An 11,853-nucleotide genomic window follows, 5' to 3' on the forward strand; every position below is an offset into this window, starting at 1 on the left:
CCACTCGGGGGCATCCCCAAGCTTAGTTGCTTGCTACTTCTTTGAATATTATCTTGGGGTGCATCGGGCATCCAAGCTTAGCTTTTGCTAATCCTTATTCCTTCATCCATCGTAATATCATCCAAAACTTGAAAACTTCAATCACACAAAACTCAACAAAAACCTTCGTGAGATCTGTTAGTATAAGAAAGCAAACCATTACTATAAGTATTGTTGCAAACCCATTCATATTTTATTTTTGCGTTATATCTATTGTATTCCAACTTTTCTATGGCAAAAACTATTCAAAGAAAATCATAGAATCGTCAAAACAAGCACACAATGCAAAGAACACAAAATATGTCAAAACAGAACACTCTGTAGCAATCTGACTACTTCGAATACTTCTGTAACTCCAAAAATTCTGAAAAATTAGGACAACGTGAGCAATTTGTTTATTAATCTTCTGCAAATAAAAATCAACTCAAAAGCACTCTTTTGTTAAAAATGGGAATTTATTTCCCGAGCGCAAAAGTTTCTGTTTTTCAGCAAGATCAAATCAACTATCAGCAAGGCTTTGCTTGGCACAAACACTAATTTAAACCACAAAAACACATCTAAGCAGAGGCATAATTGGGTATTTTATTAAAAACAGCAAGAAAAGCAAAAAGCAAAAAATACAAGTTGGGTTGCCTCCCAGCGAGCGCTATCGTTTTACACCCCTAGCTAGGCATAAGATTTTATTGATGTTCACATGAAAGATAAGAATTAAAACAAAGAGAGCATCATGTAGCATGTGACAAACACATTTAAGTCTAACATACTTCCTGTGCATAGGAATTTTATAGGCAAACAAATTGTCAAGACAAGAAATATCTAATATATGCATAGAAGAGGAATAAAACATTGATGATCTCAACATAATGAGAGGTAATTTGGTAACATGAAATTTTCTACAACCATATTTTCCTCTCTCATAATAATTACATGTAGGATCATATTCAATTTCAACAATATAACTATCAAATAACATTTTCTCTTCACGATCCACATGCATGCAATGCTGACACTCTTCCAAAATAGTGGGATTATCATCAAATAAAGTCATGACCTCTCCAAGCCCACTTTTATCAAAAAAATTATAAGACTGATCATTCTCCAAAGTAGTGGGATTATTATTACGTAGAGTAGACACTCTTCCAAACCCACTTTCATTATTATTGCGAACACTATTATCAATATCATATTCATCATGAGGCTTAAATAAATTTTCAAGATCATAAGAAGAATCACCCCAATCATGATCATTAGAATAAGTAGCGTACATAGCAAAATTAGCATCCCCAAGCTTGGGGTTTTGCATATCATTAACCCAATTGAAATTAATAAAATTTATAATAACATCATTGCAATCATGCTTTTCATTCAAGGAGCTATCATAAATCACTTCATCAATTTCTTCTTTCAATACTTCATCACAATTTTCATATTCATAAATGTCAAGCAAAACTTCATAAAGATAATCTAGTGAACTCAATTGACTAGCAATTGGTTCATCATAATTGGATCTCTTGAAGAGATTAGCAAGTGGATGAGGATCCATATCAATATATTTTTAAAAAGCGAAGATGCAAGCAAATAGAAGGCACATGGCAACACAAGCAAACATGAGATCTGACGAGAAAAAGGCGAACGGAAAAGAGGCCGAATAAAACACAATTTTTTGTGAAGTGGGGGAGAGGAAAATGAAAAATAATGTAAATTGCAAGGATATGAGATTTGTGATTAGGAACCTGGTTCATATTGATGATGTCTCCCCGGCTACGGTGCCAAAAATTCCTTTTGATGTTTGCTTGAACTACGTCGGTATTTTTCCAAAGAGGAAGGGATGATGCAACACAACAACGATAGGTATTTCCCTCAGTGATGAGACCAATGTTATCAAACCAGTAGGAGAACCATGCAACACAACGTAAACAACTCCTGCACACAAATAACAAATACTGGCAACCCGACGTGTTAAAGGGTTGTCAATCCCTTTCGGGTAATGGCGCCGGGAATTGGCACGGTGACGGATAAAGTTGTAATAGATGGGATAAATAGATCACAAATAAAATAAAGTGTAGCAAAGTATTTTTTTTTTGTATTTTTTGTTTAATAGATCTGAAAATAAAAGCAAATAAAATAGATCGCGAAACCAAATCCTATATACCTAAGAGATTGATCCCCACTATAGGTATTTATCTCAACATGCAGCATGTCCAACTCATCAATCTGCCACATCAGCAACTCCTAACGTGCATGCAACATCGAACCTTTTATTACCGGCATACAGAACGGATCGAAGCACGATTTTGTGTTACCATCCCTCGTCAGTTTCCAGCCATAAATCTTGGGAGGAGCCTTAAACCACGACGCTTTGATTACCCATCGTCACCCGTTTCAGCCTTAAACCACGGACTCATTGCTTTCCCCTGTTTATTAAGCAGGACGCGGGTGCCGATCTCCGAGTCAGAGCGCTCCTCCGGCAGGACCGCCGGTATGGCTAGCCTCCGCAGCTCTCCGTTAATCTATCGGGCTACATTCCCGTTGCTGGTGTGTCAGTATGTGCCCTGCATCGTCGAGACAGCGACCGCGGTGCCCTGTCGTCCCGTCTCTGTTCTGCCTAAGGTAGCTCCGTCGCCAATGGGCAAGTTGGTTCTGCTCAGTGCCCTCCAAACGGACCGGTTGTTGGGGAGATTGGAGTCCGGAGCTTGCTTTATTTTCCTCCCCTCTAATCTTCACCACGGCAAGTCCAATGTTGTCTATAGCAACGCCTCGAATCATCTATCTCTTCATCTGCTCCAGTAAATCCCGTTCCTCTACTTCCCTGCATAAGTAAATGATGCGGTTGGTTTTCCCTTTAAGCAGCTAGTTCCCATGTAGCTGGAGCTTCCCCCATGGCATGCTGCTATGGCCGCCAGACAAGACACATGCATCTATAGCCATCGCTGGGTACCAGTTTCAATCCCCTCTCCTATGTCTCATTTAATCAAGTATTTTATTTTTTGCAGTAGTACAATTGCAGATCACCTCCTCATGTAGTCACGGTGGCCCTGACCTTTGGATGGATATGGCTTACTTTCTTTCGTGTAACTTTGCAGGCATATACTGAATCGGTAGAACTCTCAGTAAGCACATCGCCATGTTGATAGCTCAGGTACACTCATCTCAAAGTATGTGTATGTATTATTTTCTTCAGAGAAAAACCTTTCATTAGTTTCCCAAGTACTAGCTTTTTGTCCGTAAATTTGTGTTTCGTCAATCTGAATATGAATCATGCCTTTCTCACCACACTCATTCATGGAATCAGTTTACTAGCCACATGATTTACCAATAGATGTCTTTAACAATATGATATTTAAGGCCTCTTGATTCTTAAAAAATAGGACATTTGGACAAACTATGTTGGTTTTATTCTCTTAATATTAATATAAAATTATCTATAATAAAGTCCTGCTACACCGTGTAACAGGTTTCCTGGTCCCTTGATTCCCAAACGTCCTCTGCTATGTTTGCTTCTATACTATATCATGTGCTTGGTATGCAGATTATTTTTGTAGTACCATCCTCGATTATATTCAGAAACGAGTCAGTGCTGTATTATGAGACACATCTACTACTCCTATGTGTTATTGTTTTTTCCAAAACTTACTATATCAACACAGTATTAGCTAGATTGACTGTCTAAGCCACTTCATTACAACCGTATTAAGGTTCTTTGGCATGCAAAACACAACAGAAGGTACAATTATTCCATTGGTTGATCACAGGTTTGTAATAAATATTTTTATCGAACCCTTCAGTTTATAAGACTAAACAAAATAGATGTCCCAGAAATTTATTCACAGGGTCATGCTGTTCGACAGGGTTGTAGACGTCTACATGGACCACGCCAGAAATCATCATCATGTATTCTAATCCCTTGACCAACCATAGTTACTTCTGCTGAGAAGTGAGAACCGCCGCAGGTATATATGCAACTTAACTGAAGTTAGTTAGTTTCATGAGGCCACTCAAAATCTTCAGTCCCGCTGTATGATATCTATCGATTTTCTACAACCTCATTTGATCATCGTGTTCTTGGTATCAATCAGACAACATCCTCTCAATGTTGACGTCAGACAAAGAATCCTCATCCAAATTCGACCTTTATCCATAACCGTGAGGTAATTTTTATTCCCTTCTTGGTACCTTGCAGGTTTAGGTACTATTTTGAAACAAATGGCATTTAGAGATCCTTCTTTCAGGGACTATCTTTGAACCCTTAAACCCCAGGGCACTCAGCATTCTTGAAGACATTTTGGAGTTTATTTTGGTATGAAGACCGTGTTTGCAGAGATCACTTAGGATCCAAGTTAGAATTTATGTTGTAGAAGAGGAAGAATATTGCTGCCACCATTTAGATTTGAGGATATGTTCTTGAAAGATGTTGGCAGCCATTCATTTTTTTACTACTACCTATGTACACTAATATAAGATATTTTCGTAGTTCAATTTGTACAGTAAAAACATCTTACATTAGTGTACAAAGGGAGTACTATTTTCTTAGTTTCATGTATAAAACTGAGTAATAGTTTACCAGGGTTTGAAAGAAATCATATTTTATGTTCCCTTAAAAAAATCGTCTTATTTTGTTTTACTTTATTATGCCTTCTGCTGCTGACAGTCGTCGTTTCTTTGCACATAGCTGTACTTATGCAACACACCTACAATCTTTGTTTCTTTGTCGCAATCATGGCCACACATGTGGGCTCTTTAGAAAATTTCGACTACATTCTGACTTCACAAGTGGTACACTTATCTGTACATAATTCTGCATCATTGTTGTGGTATTGTAATATTAATGCTGTCTTCTGTACAAAAATATACTATGTCGATCTATCATCTAATATCTTTTATTTTCCGATGGATTACTACAAGTTCTTCCTAGCTATACGAAGGGCTACTATACCGAATGGTTTAAATCCTGATGTTGTTCCTTTTATATGGCATTTTGACTATGTCAGAAGCAGTCGGTGCTAGAACTGTTCTATCTATTGGGGCATATTGCTATGTTCACTCATATTGCAAGTTGTTTTTCCGAACATCTTATATTTCTCAGCAACTGTAATTAACTTTTTAAAATCATCATGGTCATGTGTTCATGACCTGCTAATGGTCATGTAGTTCATAATGTTGGGAATACTTAAAGAGTGCCTTCTTTCAACAGATAATGAATGCACTACATTGTAGTTTAGTATCACTAAGAACATTGTTCATGCTACAGCTACTATGGTTCTATAATACATTATATATTTATATACCACCAATGACTACACATTTCATTGCATGTAAGTCAAATCCATCATTGATTGTTTCCCATTGTTATATTTGCGATGTGGGTGTTACTCCGAAAATTTGCTACAAAGTCCCGCAGCAACGCGCGGGGTGTCATCTAGTATAATAAAGAAGAGACCCGGGGGCCGTAGGTTTCACTAGTGGCTTCTCTCGAGAAAAATAGCAAACGGTGGGAAATGATACGTATCCAACGTATCTATAATTTTTTTATTGTTCCATGCTATTATATTATCATTCTTGGATGTTTTACAATCATTTTATAGTCATTTTATATCATTTTTTGGTACTAAACTATTGACATAGTGCTGAGTGCCAGTTGTTGTTTTCTACATGTTTTTTACGTAGGAAATCAATATCAAACGGTGTCCAAACGCAACGATACTCCTGGAGTATTTTTTTGGGGCCAGAAGACATCCAGTGGGCCAAGGAAACACCTGGGGGTGGCTCGAGGGGAGCAGCACCAACCAGGGCGCGCCAGGAGATCCGTTTATCTATTGAGGAGATATATAACTCATCTTGTTATCCTTAGTAGCAACGATACATACGTGTCGGTTCCCCTTTTGTCACTGGGATCAAGCACCGTAAGATCGAACCCACTACAAAGCACCTCTTTCCATTGCAAGATAAATATATCAAGTTGGCCAAACAAAACCTAAATATCGGATAAGAAATATGAGGCTATAAGCAATCATGCATATAAGAGATCGAAGAAGAATCAAATAACTTTCATGGATAAAAACATAGATCTGATCATAAACTCAAAGTTCATCGGATCCCAACAAGACTTACATCATATGGATCTCCAAGAGACCATTGTATTGATAATATATATATATATATATATATATATATATATATATATATATATATATATATATAGAGAGAGAGAGAGAGAGAGAGAGAGAAGGTCTACAAATAACTACTCATTCAACATAGGAGAGGCACCAATGGAAGTGGTGAACCCCTCCATGACGATGTCTAGATTGGATCTGGCGGTTCTAGACTCTGCGGCAGCTGGAATTGATTTTCGTCGACTCCCCTAGGGTTTATGGAATATTTGGGTATTTATAGAGCAAATAGGCGGTTCGGGGGGGCACCTGAGGTGGGCACAACCCACAAGGAGGCGCCTGGGCCTCCTGGCGCGCCCTGGTGGGTGCTGCTCCCCTCGAACAGCCCCCAGGTGCTTCCTTGGCCCACTGGCTTTCTTCTGGCCCAAAAAAAATCCTCCAGGAGTTTTGTTGCGTTTGGACTCCGTTTGATATTGATTTCCTGCGATGTAAAAAATATGCAGAAAACAGCAACTGGCACTAGGCGCTATGTCAATAGGTTAGTACCAAAAAATGATATAAAATGACTATAAAATGATTGTAAAACATCCAACAATGATAATATAACAGCATGGAACAATAAAAAATTATAGATACATTGGAGACGTATCAGGCAGCGTATATCGTTTCACACACAAAGGTGACACGTTCCTTCTTAGAACCACGAGTCTTCTTGAGAGAAGCTCCAGTTTGCAATAAGCTTATACCAAAACTTATCCCAATTCGGCCAAATTTTTTACCACAACATGTTGGTGCCATGAAATAACACCATGCCAAGTTTCATGATTTTTAGGCAAGTTTTGAATTTACAGGAATTTAAAAAACCAAGTTTCTCAATGTTACCGGCCGAGCCACCATGCCGAGATGTTTGAATTTCATTCCCATTTCTTGTATGGGACCAAGAAATTCACCCAAGGACACACATGTGATTTTTCAACCAACCCTAGTGCACTGGAGGACGTGCTTGTAGTTCAAATTTGAATTATTCACATTAAATGCCTAGAAACTCAATTAATGCATAAAAGGGCCAAACGAACCCGGAATAATTCCAAATTTTAACACGACACATATAGTTCTATGTTTGATATGTAGAAAAATCAAGAGGGGGCAGCGTATGTCATTTCACACACAAAGGTGACACGTTCCCTCTCGAAACCATATTCCTTCTTGAGAGAAGCTTCAATTTGCAAGAAGCTTATACCGAAACTTGTCCCAATTCGGCCAATTTTTTTACCACAGCCTGTTGGTGCCATGAAATGGCACCATGCCATGTTTCATGATTTTCAGGCGAGTTTGGGATTTACAAGAATTTAAAAACCAAGTTTCTCAATGTTTCCGGCTAAGCCACCCTGCCGAGATGTTTGAATTTCATTTCTATTCTTGCATGGGACCTATAAATTCACCAAAATACACACATGTGATTTTTCAAAAAACTTTGGTGCACTAGAGCATGTGCTTGTAGTTCAAATTTGAATTATGCACATTAAATGCCGATAAACTCAATTAATGCATAAAATGCCAAACGAACCTGGAATATTTCCAAATTTTAACACAACACTCATATAGTTGCATGTTCACTGTAGATAAATGTTCTAGCAATTCATACACCATCCTTTCCCTCTGTAACAACATTTTGTCTTTCAAAACAAAATGAAAATCAGGTATACCACAAACAGTTTATTAGCAAAAATCGTGTGGGATGCGATATAAAATATCTTGGCGCACCGTCTTGTCTGGCTTATGCAGGAAGCTTCGTCGTCTATAGTCCATCACCCGCACTTGAAGCACACTTGCACGCTAGTTTCTCGCGGCACCGAGCAAATTTTGCTGCCACCGCGGAAATACCTATCTCCCCCCCCATCAAAAGCTACATTTCCACTATTCCTCCTTGCATTCCAAGTTCAAACCTTCACTACTGCTTACTAGCAGCGCCTCCTCCTCGCCGACAACCCTTCTTCTTGTTGCGTGGCCTCATCGATATGGTTAGGTAATCCATAAACCACCCACACAATGCTCCTCCTTCCCCGTGCCACATGCCCCGACCGACGGCGCGACACCTTCCGCTGAAATAACTGGCCCCGTCCTCCAATTAAGCGCTGCCCACATCCATTTTTCACGCAATATAACATGGAGCTCAGTAGCATCTGGCAGCGGAGAAGAAAATTGCAGCTGCACACGCAGACGAGGTTGCTATGGCTGCCATGCATGCCGACCGCCAGATCTTGGAGGAGCACCTCGTCTTCGAGGCCACCGTCGACACAACCACGCGGTTGTCAACTTTAAAATACTAGTTGTGTTGTTTTCTCGAGGCCACAGCCAGTGCCTTCTAGTGATTTGTCCTCTATAATGTTAATGTGCAATCTGATAGTAGCAACCCGACCCGAAATCGGCCAAGTCTTTGTGTATCTGTACCATCCCAAGATCATGCTAGCACATAGTACATGATGAAAAATTCAAAGTTCAATCACGCGTGATTTATTACACGATTCTCATGTAGAGTCTTTGTTACAATAGAATAAATTCGGCCGATGGCAACTCATGAGAAAAACTAAATGTTGCAGAAGCATAGACGATTAGCGAGTCCATCCCACTCCATAGGGCAATCACCGAGCGTAGATCGTAGCCTCACTTCCGATCAGAAAACTCCTCTGCGACATGAGACATTGAAGCCGTGTAGGTCAGCATTTTGAATATGCCGGCAAGTCATGAAGATAGAACAACAATAATATTACTAACACTATATGCAATTTGGCTATGGGGCTCTAAGTTTAAGTTTTTCCGAAAAAGACAAAATTTCCCTACAACAAAGGACTTGCTTGCAATTACTACAAAATGTTGGTTGTTATTGAGATGGTTCCGCCAACCAATGTCTCATTCCCGAATCATTAATAAACCATCAATTAACTAATTATGTTTGGTGTTGAGATTTCCGAAATATTCCAATTCCAGAGGCTCAATTTTCCGTAACCGGGGACACAGGTAATCGATTAGGTTTTCACTCTACAGAGTCTTGTGTACTTTACCCGCAAGAATCACTCCCTCCTTTATGTCCTCGCACTGCCTGGTGTTTGAAGACGGGACGAACGAAACAGGGTCTTCCGTAGAGTTCCTCTGGGCCACTGCCGGTGCCCATCCAATCCTACCGTTCTTCTACATCTCGTAGCACCGACCGACCAGAGTCACGCCTAGGGTTGACCAAGCCAGAGCCCATAATGGCTTGCGGCTGCACAGGTAAGCTTCCGGTCAAGGTGTATCCATTCGTCTCTTCGTGGTTGGGTGAAGCTTTCCGCAAGATGTCATAGCGCTTTGCTACCTCTTGAGCATGCGTTGGTTTTCCCTTGAAGAGGAAAGGGTGATGCAGCAAAGTAGCGTAAGTATTTCCCTCAGTTTTTGAGAACCAAGGTATCAATCCAGTAGGAGGCTACACTCAAATCCCTCGTACCTGCACAAACAAATAAGAACCTTGCAACCAACGCGATAAAGGGGTTGTCAATCCCTTCACGACCACTTGCAAAAGTGAGATCTGATAGAGATAATAAGACAAATATTTTTGGTATTTTTATGATATAGATTGGAGAGTAAAGATTGCAAAATAAAATAGATCGGATACTTATATGATGGAAAATAGACCCAGGGGCCATAGGCTTCACTAGTGGCTTCTCTCAAGATAGCATAAGTATTACGGTGGGTGAACAAATTACTATCGAGCAATTGATAGAAAAGTGCATAGTTATGAGAATATCTAGGCATGATCATGAACATAGGAATCACGTCCGGGACAAGTAGATCGAAACGATTCTGCATCTACTACTATTACTCTACACATCGACCGCTATCCAGCATGCATCTAGAGTATTAAGTTCACAAGAACAGAGTAACGCATTAGGCAAGATGACATGATGTAGAGGGATAAACTCAAGCAATATGATATAAACCCCATCTTTTTATCCTCGATGGCAACAATACAATATGTGCCTTGCTGCACCTGCTGCCACTGGGAAAGGACACCGCAAGATTGAACCCAAAGCTAAGCACTTCTCCCATTGCAAGAAAGATCAATCTAGTAGGCCAAACCAAACTGATCATTTGAAGAGACTTGCAAAGATAACAAATCATACATAAAAGAATTCAGAGGAGACTCAAATATATTTCATAGATAATCTTGATCATAAATCCACAATTCATCGGATCTCGACAAACACACCGCAAAAAGAGTTACATCAAATAGATCTCCAGAAGATCAAGGAGAACTTTGTATTGAGATCCAAAGAGAGAGAAGAAGCCATCTAGCTAATAACTATGGACCCGAAGGTCTGTGGTAAACTACTCACACTTCATCGAAGAGGCAATGGTGTTGATGTAGAAGCCCTCCATGATCGATTCCCCCTCTGGCGGAGCGCCGGAAAAGGCCCCAAGATGGGATCTCATGGGTACAGAAGGTTGCGGTGGTGGAAATAGGGTTTCGTGGTGCGCTTGGATGTTTTCAGGGTATATGAGTATATATAGGCGAAAGAAGTCGGTTAGAGGAGCCATGAGGGGCCCACGAGGGTGAGGGGCGCGCCTACCCCCCTGGGAGCGCCTCCTCGCCTCGTGGCCGCCTCGTTGCTTTCTTGACGTCCACTCCAAGTCTCCTGGATTGCGTTTGTTCCAAAAACAACTCTCCCGAAGGTTTCATTCTGTTTGGACTCCGTTTGATATTCCTTTTCTGCGAAACACTGAAATAGGCAAAAAAACAATTTAGATTGGGCCTCCAGTTAATAGGTTAGTTCCAAAAATAGTATAAAAGTACATAATAAAGCTCATTAAACATCCAAAACAAATAATATAATAGCATGGAACAATCAAAAATTATAGATGCGTTGGAGACGTATCACGCTTCTCCATGCATCCCGGCCATCCGCTGGTTTCTCAAGGCTACCCATCCTCCACCCAGTAATGAATTTGAAGCCCATCTTGAGTTGAAGTCATGGGGTTGTCATCATCTTGACTCACACATCTCCCTTATGCATCGCTCAACCAACCCCGTCTACAAGCATAGCAAAGTAAACTACATCATTCCGGGTAATGGTAACAAAGGGATTTTGGATCAACCTACCACATGATACTACTCAAGACTTATTCAATTTCTCCTACTGCATGCATGGTGCGGAGGAAATACTACTAATGCAAGAAAACATAGGAATTAAAATTCATTATCAAGACTTGTCGGGCTGACGGTCTTCAAAAGCTAGTGACTCGTGATAGCAAGCTTCGCACTCCAGGAATTCTATTCGAAGCAAACAATAAACAAATAAGCATACAACTATATTAACATAACAGCAAGCTAACGTAAATCACACACAAGCAATCAAACCAAAACCAAAGAAAACTCGAAGAACTCAAAATAAGGTTTTCATTACTTCAAGCAAACACATTAAAAGCTAAATTAAAATTCTAATTATGCTTAAAACAAAAATAGTAAGAAAAAGAAATTAAACATTTTATTTTTTTGTAAATAAAACTTCACCCTCTATAACTACAGAAACTAATCTGAAATAAAATACAACAGAGGCGGAAATAAATTGAAGTAATTAAAACAATAGAAAATAGCCACAAAGTGAAATAAACTAAAAACAGGGCTGTTTTCGTGTAAAACTAATTTTAATAAAATCTATAAATATCCAAATTA

The 11,853-nt window shown here is 39.6% G+C and overlaps 1 long non-coding RNA gene across 1 annotated transcript; it reads left to right on the top strand.

The window, feature by feature from the left end:
* The first annotated feature begins 2,435 nt into the window (after positions 1–2,435).
* Positions 2,436–4,628, top strand: LOC123155475 (uncharacterized). Its single transcript, XR_006477426.1, has 4 exons — positions 2,436–2,973; positions 3,123–3,989; positions 4,116–4,187; positions 4,269–4,628. It is a non-coding gene; the product is annotated as an uncharacterized lncRNA (long non-coding RNA).
* Positions 4,629–11,853: the final 7,225 nt, after the last annotated feature.

The sequence above is a fragment of the Triticum aestivum genome, chromosome 7B (assembly GCF_018294505.1).
Source record: "Triticum aestivum cultivar Chinese Spring chromosome 7B, IWGSC CS RefSeq v2.1, whole genome shotgun sequence".
In the NCBI taxonomy this organism is placed as follows: Eukaryota; Viridiplantae; Streptophyta; class Magnoliopsida; order Poales; family Poaceae; genus Triticum; species Triticum aestivum.